General features: G+C 41.0%; 1 protein-coding gene across 1 annotated transcript in view; it reads left to right on the plus strand.

The window, feature by feature from the left end:
* ccser1 (coiled-coil serine-rich protein 1) overlaps positions 1 to 12,561 on the plus strand; it is a 126,697-nt gene that overhangs the window by 108,946 nt on the left and 5,190 nt on the right. The gene's annotated exons all lie outside the window — the stretch shown is intronic.

Consider the following 12,561-nt stretch of genomic DNA (forward strand, 5'->3'; position numbering starts at 1 on the left):
CAGTCACTCAGCAACCTGCTGCTTAAAGCAAGGTGCTATAGAGAAAAATGTATATCTCATAACCGGTTGGCAAGTGTTTGCTATACCAAAATAATTGACATTGCCTTGGGTCCCAACCTTCAAAGTAAAGTTTGCTCATTTTGAAACATGTTGGTCGCAGAGGTAAGGTATAACTTTTACTTGGAAATGGATGGTGATGTGCCAGCAACCAAAGCAATCAGAAGGAGATCTTTAGTGCAGCCCTGTCTTTGTCATTTAGTTCACTTTGAGACAGCCATAAATTACTTGTTGACACAAGTAGTTGCTGACAGATCTGTGTGACTGAAACCAAATGTAGATTTAAAGATTTATATCTTCTATTATCCCTAAATCTAATAATGTTTTCCCCTGAATGTGCAGTGGGTTTTGTTTTTTTTGACAGTGCAGCTAATTTAATACTGAATCAATGTTGAGTTTCAGTTTATGATTTCCATCTGGAATTAGTTCAAAACTGTGACTAAATGTTATCTGAAAGACTGATGTTAGATAGAAGGTGGCATCCAGTCCGTGTGTTATCTGAAGTTAGTTTGCAGTTTGGTGTTGGAGTTTGGAGGTTATAACCTTCATGGCCTGTCTGCATTCATAAGAACATAACTAATAACAGGCTAAAGCTCTAGAAGTAGAGATAGCCAAGACAAAGATCAGGATGTGCTCTGCCCTGCAAGCAAGACTGGAGCATAATGCACTGCAAGCTAGCTAAATGCAGGTGTTGCTCTCTTTTGTCTCGTGTTTCCATATTTTACCAGAAAGATTGTTGTAAGCATTGGTCCAAGAACCCTACACAACTTGTATTTGTATCAGCTTTACCCAGAAGTAATAAAAAGAACTGCTGCATTATTAGCCCCCCCCAACCACCACCACCACAATACTCAATTAATGTGTGATTTATCTATTTCTTTTATTTATTTCTTTTGTTTTACGGCACAAAGACACTCCAATTTGTGTAATTCTCTCTCTTCCATTTTATTCTAGGTACGCTCACACGGCTGTTTGTTTTCTTTTTTAATTATTCACACACACATGATATTTGACAATTGATGTTTTGTGAAGCGTGCTTATTGACTTTCTTGGTTAAAATTAGATGAAAAAGATCAATACCACTTTCATGTCTGTTTGCTCACATAAGCGGCCCACCTGCTTCCCAGCACCTTTAAATCTCACTAATTAACTCATTTTGTCATGTTTATTTAATCTGAACAAAAAGCAAAGAGCAAAAGTGGCACGGCGGGGTTTTAAACGGGACTTTTTCCGATGATGCAGTGATGTTTTCACCATTAGGTTGCCAAGGCAGCGGCACATTTTCCGAAAATGCAGAGCTGTTACCTGAATATCGACCATTTTTATCTGGGCTTTATTATGTTTGTGTTCATATGTATACAGACAACCGTAAGTGATGGAAGTTTCATTACATAGTTAATTTGGTGCTTGTCAAAGAAATAAGTAGAAAGAAGGGTGCTCCATCAAACAACTGTGGCTGTGTGAATGTTTCCTTTCTGTGTGTGTGTGTGTGTGTGTGTGTGTGTGTGTTTTTCTATTTGATGGCAGTTGCAAATGTGGGAAATTGTCTTTCTGTGCTGCAGGCTGTTTTAGCCTTCACATATCAAACTTTTAAAGCCTTTTTAAAACTCCAGGGCAGTCTCATCAAAAATCAAATATGGGTCTAATTTGTTTTCATAAAAGATTACAGAATTCAAACTCTAGTTGTAGAGCGAGAAAGTGAAAGTGTTTACACACAGCCTGTAGTTAATAACTTCATAAACCGAGAGGCAGTCCACCTCAGTTAAAATGTAATTTTAGCCCTGTCCTCATAACTTCAGGGGAATCTAACGACCTTTCAGAAACACTGTTGTTCAAACTTTGCTCGATTGTATGTTTGTGTATGTCAGTCGGTGTCTCTGTGCGTGCCTCTGGTTCTCTTTCCTCAGCGCTTTTTGAGAATACAATGAGGATAATTAATCACAGAATGAATCTCTGTCCTTTCATTCCTTTGTTCTTTTTCTTACACCAGTAACGTTGTATTCACGGACAGCCATTCCCTTTCAAGTCCTCTATTGTCCTCTGCTTGTGTCGTCCCTCTGCCTCTTTCCTCATTCTGTGTTCTCTTTGCTGCTCTTTCTCCTTATGTTTAATAATTAAGGAGAGACGTACAGTGTTGGATTTGAGGCCCTCAGGTACTCGGAGCGATATGACAAGACCTTTTTCTGATGCACGAACCGGCAAACATACTTAGCCTCCACAGCGCAGACTCACGATTGCACAAATCTAATGCAGAACTTTCACGATTAATACATGAACACCAGGAGTCACTGAAGGCCACATGTGTTTTTCTTCTCTCAGTCGTCTCCCCTCACTTTTTCTTTGTATCCACTGAGATATTTGATATGCGATAATAAATTGATTAACCATCCAGCTGTCAGCTTCCTTCAGTTTTGCAGATATTTCTAAAATATAGCTCTGTTTCCATTTTCTTTTCAAATAAGGTTATTTCTGAGCCAAATGGCATTTTTTGAGGCAGCAAATAAACGGTGCAATTTTTAAAATGTATTTATTTATTTTTGTGCTCGGTCTTTTCACATTTGTATAAATAGAGTGCATTTTATGTTTTCTAGCTGCTTCAAATTCAGCTCTTGTTTTCCTCAAATTTAGGGTTGGTGTACTGTGGCTCCCTGCAGATAATCTTCCCAGTGAGGCTGGTTGGTCTAACTGCTATGGAATGGGTAGTGATTTAAATAGTGCCTTTTAATGTATCTGCTGATAACAAGACTAAAAATGGGACACGGTGCAGAAACAATGACAACACCAATGTAGAATGTAGGCTAATGATTTCTGTGGCTTTTATAGGAGAAAAGATTCAATTATTCAGAACAAAAATAGTTCATTAAAACATAATTAGAACAAAATAACTTTTGCAAACTCATTTTCTGTGCCCAACCTCATTTGGAAAATGTGTCTCATTTGGAAAAATTATGTCTTTCTGGATTCTTTCCAGGAGCTCTGGAATTGCAATTCTGCTCCGCTTATCCTGCTAAGAGTTCCTTTGCAGACGCAAATTTCTACCACAAATCTCTTCTCAAAAATCGGTAGCATTAATTATTTACTTTCCTGTCGGTGTGGCCACATTCCCACATCTGCCAGTGAAACAATATTTGGTTCTCTGCCAGCGTGTGGCTGCTCCAGCTCGTCAGGCACAGTACGCCAGTCTGTGGCATCTGTCTTTAACAATCAAAAAAAGCACGGGTGTTCACTGCACAGTTATAAAGCTTTTATTATCCTTTGAAGCTCCGCGTGCTAATAATCTGCCTCCTTATTCTGCATTTTTTGGCAAATGTGATAAGTAGCTAAGTAACCTTTGTAAATATGTGATGGGAGAACGCTCGATCGCCCTCCTTTTTCCTTCTCTCTCATCGAGTGGAGTGTGGGAGCAGCAGGGCAGTCAGTTGTTTTCAACGTGATGACACAGGTGGCAGATGCACTGTTATCATCAGGCCTCCCAGACATTTAATGGAAAATCTACCTGTTTCTTCTTCCTGTTTGGAATTCTCTTCATCCATCATTTTTCCCCCTCACCCTCACCTTTCCGATTTCCTGTATTCTTTCAGCCCACCTGGGTTGTCACACAGAGCAAGATGAGAAACTGGGAAAGGAACTCAGCAGCAGCAGCAACTGACAGAAGGGTGGGAGGGTGTGTGTGTGTGTGTGTGTGTTTGTGTGAGTGTGGCTTGGTGCACACCTCTGCCATCATCTTCATACTCCATTACTGCCCACAATTGTGTTGCAGGCCACTCTGCGGCCTCACACAATATTTATAAAGGTGCACATCTCTGTAAAGATGTCCAGACTCACACACTTTCAGCACCACCGCTAAGTTCTCCCACATGATGTATCGCTCTGACAGTCCTCAGCACACTGTCATTATTACAGTCTTCATTATTTTCCTTACTGTCACTCTTTGATCTATTCTGCTAAGCTGTCAAGCCACCATTCTTTATTGCAGACTTTAGAACTCATATTTCTGTTTGTCTACATTCATCACATGCACAATGAGTCATTGATAAATGACTCCTGGAAAAATTAAAACCAACCACTTTGCCAGGTCTCCCATGCATAAATTACATTATTGGAGTAAAAGACGAGAGACGCTTTGCTTTTATGCTAAATCGAAGCATTGCCAGCGTTGCCAAATAGGTCGATAGTATATGTAATTGAAGCAGCACTAACGCTCTTTTGATCCAGTGACTGTTGAGTGAAACTGGGAGAGGATGGATGCTCTGTAAATGCTGAAGGAAATGACATATAAGTGAGCATTTAGGCAGATAGGTGTTTATGTCTGTGTGATTTGGCCGGAGGAGGAAATATTCTAGCCTGATGACATTTTGAGAATTTAAATCTGCCGTCCTGAAGATGCTTCTTGTGCGGATGTAAGGGTGTGAAATAGCCAAGTTTAAACGCTTACAGAGCTTACTGAGCAGTGCAATGAAATGTGTAGTGATTAATCGCCATGCACGCAGGCTCTTTAAGGGTAACAGTACAAGCCTTGGGCATATAGGAAGACAGTACGGCTTTCACACCCCCGCAGCCTCGAGGGTGAGACTGATAGAAGAATGATAAGCCTACAGTGCTAGCCTGATTAAGGTGGAATAATCCCAGGTCTTCTGCCAGGTCTCAGCGAGGGGCCAACAGAAGGGACACTGCCAAGAGTCCAGCTTTAGGTATGGCCAGGGATCCTCATTTTGAGGAAAGCCCCTGGTAATGCAATGCTGTCAACTTAGTTTGACAACCGGATAGAAGTTCAGTGAAATGCAGTTTGGGAATAGTGGGTTAGCACTGACAGCGAAGTACACAGTCAGTAAGTATTGTGCACTTACAGAGTGAGCAGTAGTGACAGCTTACAGGAACGTATTAGGCACAGAGTAATGGTGCATAGATCACAGTCTCTGCAATAATTAGACAGCATCAGGGGGGACCATGTTGACACCCGGAGGGGGCAGCCAAGTGCAGCAATCAATCCAACTGGAGAGCATAAGGAGAGATACTTTCATATACAGGAGAGAAACTAAAAATCAGTCAGTTGTGGATTTTTTGGTTGGTTTTTTTTTTGCTTGCAACCAAAAAGGTAACAAAATAATCCTCCCTGAGCCACAATTAATAGCAGCAGCACATGACGAGCATGCATGCCCCAGCAATTATTTCAAATATAATTGTGCTCTTGTTTAGACTAAAACCACTACTTACCACCACATGATATATGTTGAGGTGTTGGTGTACACGGGCTAGCCTTTATGACTTTTACTGAAGCATTTCATTGGGAAATAAAGCCTTTTATTTGTGTGGATACCAATGGGAACTAGAAATTGGCATTCACACATAATTCCTGTTGAGGAGTGAATGTTCTGCTCCACCACGTTGCTTTCTTGCCTCATATCGATGCCACTGTTCTAACATTGACCATGTCTCTGCATTTCCTAATTATCTCAATTGTCTTCTGTAACTTTGGGTCAGTGCTGGCACCTTTTATTCTCACTTTGTCCCCTAGAGTACCTCTCATCCATCTGACCCATCTACACTTTGGCCTCTTCTCTGTTTCTTTGTTGTTTCACCACCTGTTTTAGCACTGTGTCATCCCCTTTTTTCTATGACCCCTCTTTTCTCCATATTTTAGCTCCTTATTCTATCTTTGTCTTTTACCTTTTCCTCGCACATTTTTGTCCTCGTTTCCCCTCTACATCTCCTCCTCCACTCTACCCTTTCAGTCCACTTCACTGTTTCATTTTCATTTCTTCACCCCCACTTTTCCCCCTCACTCGTTTCCTCCCCTCATCTTTACTTGTTCACTCCCTTTGCTTTTACATCCCACTCCTCTTGCTTGTGGTTCTGGGCAGTGTTCACCAAGCATATTGGCACATGCTGGTGGTCGATGAGTTTTGCCATGATTACACACACACACACGCAAGACACATGCCTATGTGCCTGCACGCACAGACCTGTTGGAGATGGTGGTTGATGAGCAATGCCAGACTCTCAGCATCCGTGCCTATCAGAGCTGCTCAAGAAACCTCATTAGGCCTCCTGTCCGCAGCATGGTACTGGCTTCGGTACTCGCCAACCCGCTTCTTTTTTCTTTTTTTGCCCTGAGAGGAATTTGAAGACCTAGCGCTATGCACTTTTCAACACCCACAATCATAAGTAGTGACATAGAATCACTGATCAGACGCTTGTTCAGCAACTCCAGTATTTGACCGTGATCACATCGGAGGTCTTTAAACTGATGTGAATGTTGATGGTCCCATTCCCCGCAGTGATCCCGATCACTTAATCAGTGAGATGAGCCCTTCTGTTGCCAGGCAACACATAATGTCAGTCAGTCAACTATTACAAGCAGCGGCATTTCCTAACAATACCATAAACAAACGAATCTAAAAATCCATCCAATTGGTGCATTCATGAAAAGTTTCTCTCTCTGTAGCATTTCTATCAATGTTTCTAGTTGCTTTAAACGGTTTATGGCTACTCCTGCTCTCTCCAGCTGATTAACATCAATTTTTTAGATCAGATAAGCAAACTTTCTTTGTGTGCATTAACACTATAATAATGACAAGCAAGCCAGTGGACAGACAATCTTGAATATTACAGAGGCATCAAGCTAGTAGTTGTGTACTTGTAATGGTTTATGGGGCATTCAGATATGGTTACAAGTTGCAACTTTTCCCTGAAGCCAAGTTTGTTTTCTTTCCCAAATTTGCAAATAGGCAACTGATGACTAAGCTTTAGACACTGTAATATATTCAGGCCTTCAGCCACACTGATATGCAGTGAAGCTGCCCTGCCTAAGATATTGTAAATCTAAATATTTATCAAGTTACCGACAGACAACCCTCTTTGATATGGGCTGCAGTGTGTCGGGATGCTGTTACTCAATATAACATCAGCCTAAAGTCGATAATTTTACAAAAGCACTGTGACGGCATTGAAGATTGGTGGCACTGTGAGCCGATTAGCTGTGCAGTGCATCACATTAGTGGTCTGCCTCTCAGTATGCGCCTCTGTTGGGAAGGTCCAGGATGTGACATTCAGCCAACTGGTTGGCAGTGTGCTGCAGTGTGGGTTGGAGTGACAGCTCAACTTTAGTCCCCTCTTATTCTCCATCTTTCTTCATCATCTCAGCCCCATACCCACCCCAACTGTCACCACCTAGAAGGGGGAGAAAACTTTTCCTACCTCCAATCTCTCTCTGTCGCTGTGGTCTCCAGACTGCTGTAGCAAACCATCAGTCCTCCGGCTGTCAAGTCCTATTCAGCCTGGCTGCCACTGGCACTCTTAACCAGCAAGTTACATAACAAAAGAAAGAGAGAAAAGAAGGGACAAAAGAAAGGACAGAGTGGGTAATAAGGTGAGAAATAAGAGAAGAAGGGAGGTCAAGAGGGGGGACAAAAGGTGAGAGACAAGTAAAGAATAACAATGCGTGGAAAGAGAGCATATTTGGCGGTTATTATCATGCATCCTGGGATGGTCCACAAACTCTGTGTATTTTGCCAGCAGTCCAGAGCAAGCTGTCAGAGAGGTAACCTCCAAAATGCAAATAATCGCACAGTTGAAAGCATTAGCATTCACTGAATGAGAAATTAAACTGAAACGTGGGCCTGAGCAGGCACTGGCAAAGAGTCAAATGCTGGGTAAACCTATTAAATGTTCAACTGTTAAAACTTATAGCTTAATTAAAAGACTCCAACAACAGAAAAATTCCATTCCTGTTTTATGATTCGTCTGAAATAATTTCAACGAAAGCGATATACCTATAAAATCTTATTTACTCGTTTTGCCATGTCCACTGCTGTTCTTACTGCTATGATTATGTGGATTTACTGCCCAACTTTTGAATAAAAGTTCAAGAGAGGTGAGCTGCAGAGCGAGTGAGCAGTTCGAAATTGGTAAAGTTGTATAGAGAACTGGTGCAGAGAGACGAGGATCAGAGGTGAGACAAAGAAAGAAGACTAATCTGAGTGAGGGAAAGCAAGGCTTTCTCTTGCCGCTACAAGCTGTGCAAGAGATTCACCTCCTTAGGGGGGTGTGTATTGATGAAAACCAGCATCTTCAAAGTAAAGGTAGGCTATGGCCTTGAGACACCAGCCCAGGCTTAGTTTCACCCCTCGTTTGATTGTTGATTATTTATCCAGCAAAGTGCCCGCGGAGACTCTTCTTGCACACACCTTGTCTGTGAATATTCAATATTTCTATCAGGGCATAGGAAATGCTAGTTAGGGCTTTGTGGGATTTCACGAGTGCTGACATCATGTTTCTCAGCTTGTCTGACCTGCTTCTATTACTACTCCACTTTCAAACATGGTTGTAAACCTGTGGGTAGTACTGTTAGTGCATGAGGACTGGTTTGTTGTAAGCCTCGGTGCACTTTATTTCGCTTTCTAAAATCCCATAATAAGGATCCATTTGACTGTTTTTTGCACGTTTCCAACTCTACTTTTCCATCACGCTGGACATAAATATTCAAGCAAATATATATGAGACTGTCGAGCATGCAGCACAGGAAAGGTTGGATGGTTTCGGCTACTGTATCACAATTGGAGAATGTATTTGGTTATAGTCTAAATAGGATTTAGAGTACCATCTATGTGGGTGTACTGCACTGTTTTTGTATCTGTACCAAACACCCCAGCGTTTCACACATCCAAAGAACCACAGGATTACTTTGTTCAAAGTATGTGGGTGTCACAGAATATACAGAAATCACAGTGACAAAGTTTTGCCTCTCTTATCTCAAGCTGCAAAGTTTTGGGGTCCGATGCATTTCATCCCCCTGGACCTTCATTAGAGTTAGGCGTGTGGGTGTCGGGATACTGGGCCGTGGTGTGTGATTGATGGCAATTACATGGGAGTATTTTCCTCACATTGGGCCTGTGTTACACCTGAATTTAGCTTTTACTTTGCTGCGCTGCAAGGCAAGCAAAAGTCATAAAATAAATCTCCCGCACTGGCTCTTCTCCCAATATAAAAATTACCAAGACAGGAGATAGCAAACATTGTATAGGGTTGTTTTAGGGTTTTAAGGAAGTCTTTTATGCAAACTTGGCCCTTACAACATTGCTCCATTCTTCACTGCCCAATAAAAACCGAGCCCGCAGGAGAGGGCCCCCTTTAAATCACTCTGATTTACCAATGACTAGTGTACGTGTGCGTGTGGGTGTATGTATGTGTATTTTTAGGACAGTGTGTGAAAGAAAGACTCTCCAGAGTGTTTGCGCGCACACAGGCTGTTCTGTCAGTGGCAAAGAGGTAGCTTGCTTGCCGCAGAGCGTGTACTTGAGAAAGGACACCTGAGTTTGTAAATCTATCCTGTTCACTTTCTCTGTGCACTTTCCTGTCCACTCGACTTTTGGTCTCATTTTTCTTTATCTCTGTTTTCAATCACCTTCTCATTTCTTCCCTTTCCTTCCTTTTGTTTACTTTTTTGCTTGACCTTTCCCCCCCCCTCCGTGCATGTCCCTCCTGTACACTCACATACAGCCAACTTTTACCAGTTTGCTTTTATTTGAGTCATTGTCATTGATTATCTCTAAAGTGTCTGTCCTTCTAATTTGGATAAGAAAAGTCTCTTTGATAGAGAGCATATGTCTCTACAACTAACTCTTGTACTGTGCCTGGTAATTATTTCCTTTAAAGTTGCCTGCCAATTTGTATCTTACTGTTCTCGCTTTACCTTCTGTTGTTTTCTCAAATGACTGAGGGTGGAATAACACTACAGATTTTTTTTTATAAGATTGGCGATTTAGCCCTAATTAAGTCGTCCCACATAAACCTGCAACACCACAGTAGAGATTCAACGCTGTTGCAATTCCCTCATGTTTTTCACAGCGCCCCGTGTAGAAAATTTGGCTGGAATGAAAATTCTCACTCTTAATTAGATCAAGGAATTCACAAGGAGTCTTGTACTATTTATCCACCCATTAAAGCCCATTAGAAAGCTGCGATCCACTCCCAAAGCTCTTTAAGTAAGTTGTATAGACAATGACAGCGTCTGACATTTTGGCTGAGCGTTGTTGTAGTTTTTTTTCACCATTGGACATGAAAGCATATAGACGGAACCGTTAAAATGGAGATTGCTTGGCTTCAGTTCCAATTTTTGATTTCTGAACCCAGTGAGTCTGTCAGCTACTGCTTTTATGTTTCTGTATACTGTAGGTGGAGCATTACAAGCATTAGAGACAGGCCGCATGGACAGATTAAGAGTGTAACAGTCTTTTTGTAGTCAACATTTTTTATCAAGCTGTGACTCTTTCCCCAGAATTTAATTGAAAGTTGTTAAAAAAAAATCAACTGAAACTGACAAAATCTATTGTTTGTTATTGGTTTGCACTGCTTTCATTTAATATAGTGATTTAATTCAATTCAGTTTGATTTATATAGCCCCAACTCACAACACTTGCCTCAAGATGCTTTGTATTCTAAGGTAAAGTGCCTTAATTGAGACAAAACCCCAAGAACCCACTATAAGCAATCATTTGGCAACAGTGGGAAGGAAAAACTCCTTTTTAAGAGGAAGAAACCTCCAGCAGAACCAAGCTCAGGAGAGTAGTCAGTACGAAAGACAAACTGTGATTGAAATGTGTGATTTAAAGATTTTCACATTTTTACATGCTGTTTGTTTTCAAGCATCCCATCTATTCTGAAAGCAGTGGCTGTGTCACATTTGTTATGTATATGCAAGTAAAATTAAATTATTATTAAAACCAAAAAAGGAAAGAAATTCACTTTACATTATCTTCAAGTTCCAGTGTTGAAAATCAGTAGCAAGAACAAACACGTTCAAAGAAAGGTCGACTTCAGTTTTGTTCAGTTTCCCCCCCTCAGGAATTTGTTTTCTTATCATATTTAACCCACATCATACTCTACACCCCCTCAGACTAAATTAGTGCCAAGCACAGTCACAACTAAATCCTCATAGAATACTTTGAAATTTAAAAAAGAAGCTAGATATAGCACCTTAGTAAGTAAGATATTAAAAATCTGGTGATGTTCAGTAGCTGGAGGCTTTCACATGCCATTTCACCAGCTGAAATTTCCAACAACATATTGTAATCAGGGCTATTTCATTTTTTTGCTGTTATAAAAGGGCTACTTCATTAATTATGTCTCTCTAAATACTCATTAAATGTATGTACCATGTGCTAAAAGGTTTGGATTTTTTAAACTAATGACCCAACATGTGCTTTTAGTAAAGCCAGTGCCTTAATTTGTATTTGAGTTGACATCAGCACTACAATAATATGTTATTTTAGTGAAAATCACACACTTTTGCTTTATTGGATGTAAATTGACACCAATGGCACACTGTGGACACACAGTGGTCAAATGTGTGGGGAGTAAATTTGATTAAAATTGCTGCTCTGCTGGATCGTCGATGCATGTCAGTGCTGGAAAATAGGACAGTGGGACTGACCTGAAAGGCTTTGTGTTGACACTGCTGGTGAGTGGCCTTTGGCATGTGTTACCTTTTGCCCCAGCGTGTGTAAGAATCATAATAGTACATTTAGATTACGATCATCTCCTAAATTTGATTAAGGACTTACATTTTAATTTGGCTGGAGTTTGCTAAGACACAGCTATAAACCTACACAGACTCCTCATTTCACAGTTTTTACTCATTCTTTCGTTCTATACTCTATAACCAACAGCGGCCTAATAAGCACAATTTGTAACACGGACCTCCATCTTCTCACTTTCTTAGAAAGTACTCCACTTTCGCTCCCCCTTAATTTTTAAAAATTTCATTTCAGGCCGTATTAGCTCATGAATGAAAACTGTTTCATTGAATTAGCGTTTCCATTGTTATACCGCATTTATTCGGTTAGCTATGTTCTGGCTAATTGCATTTCTACCTTTCACCCCAAATTTATGTCGACAACCTCGGCGCAGTAATTACATTTCTTTTAGTGTTAATTTGCGTGTGTGGTTGCGTGGAAATATGAGGAAAGCACATGCACGTCATGTTGCGCAGGCATACGTGCGCACGTGCACACGCTCATGCATATGCATGCCATACACAGGAAAAACACACACACACACACACAACCATCGTGTTGGCAAATGTCAACTCTGCTTACTTTCTCCTGAGGTTCAGTGTCGGATGAGATTGCATTTCTATAGTGAACATTGCGCACTTAGTCCCAGTGTTATTTTAGTAATGTGTGTGTGAGAGAGAGAGTTTGAGAGAGAAAGAAGGGGGCAGTGATGAGATATGTTGCATAAGGGGCTGCAGTGGAGTGTGAAAGAAAACAGGTGGCTTCTGTTTCTGCCATCTAACTTTATGTGCCATCTTCCCCATTGAGCTTGTGTGTGTGTGTGTGTGTGTGTGTGTGTGTGTGTGTGTGTGTGTGTGTGTGTGTGTGTGTGTGTGTGTGTGTGTGTACGTGTGATAGAAAGACAATGGCACCACATTGCTTCGTGAGTGGGGATTTGCACATACCTCGAGTGGATATCTCCATGCGTCCACACGTTACCGCGTCCTGTTTG

This window comes from Astatotilapia calliptera, chromosome 12, assembly GCF_964374335.1.
Source record: "Astatotilapia calliptera chromosome 12, fAstCal68.1, whole genome shotgun sequence".
Taxonomy (NCBI): Eukaryota; Metazoa; Chordata; class Actinopteri; order Cichliformes; family Cichlidae; genus Astatotilapia; species Astatotilapia calliptera.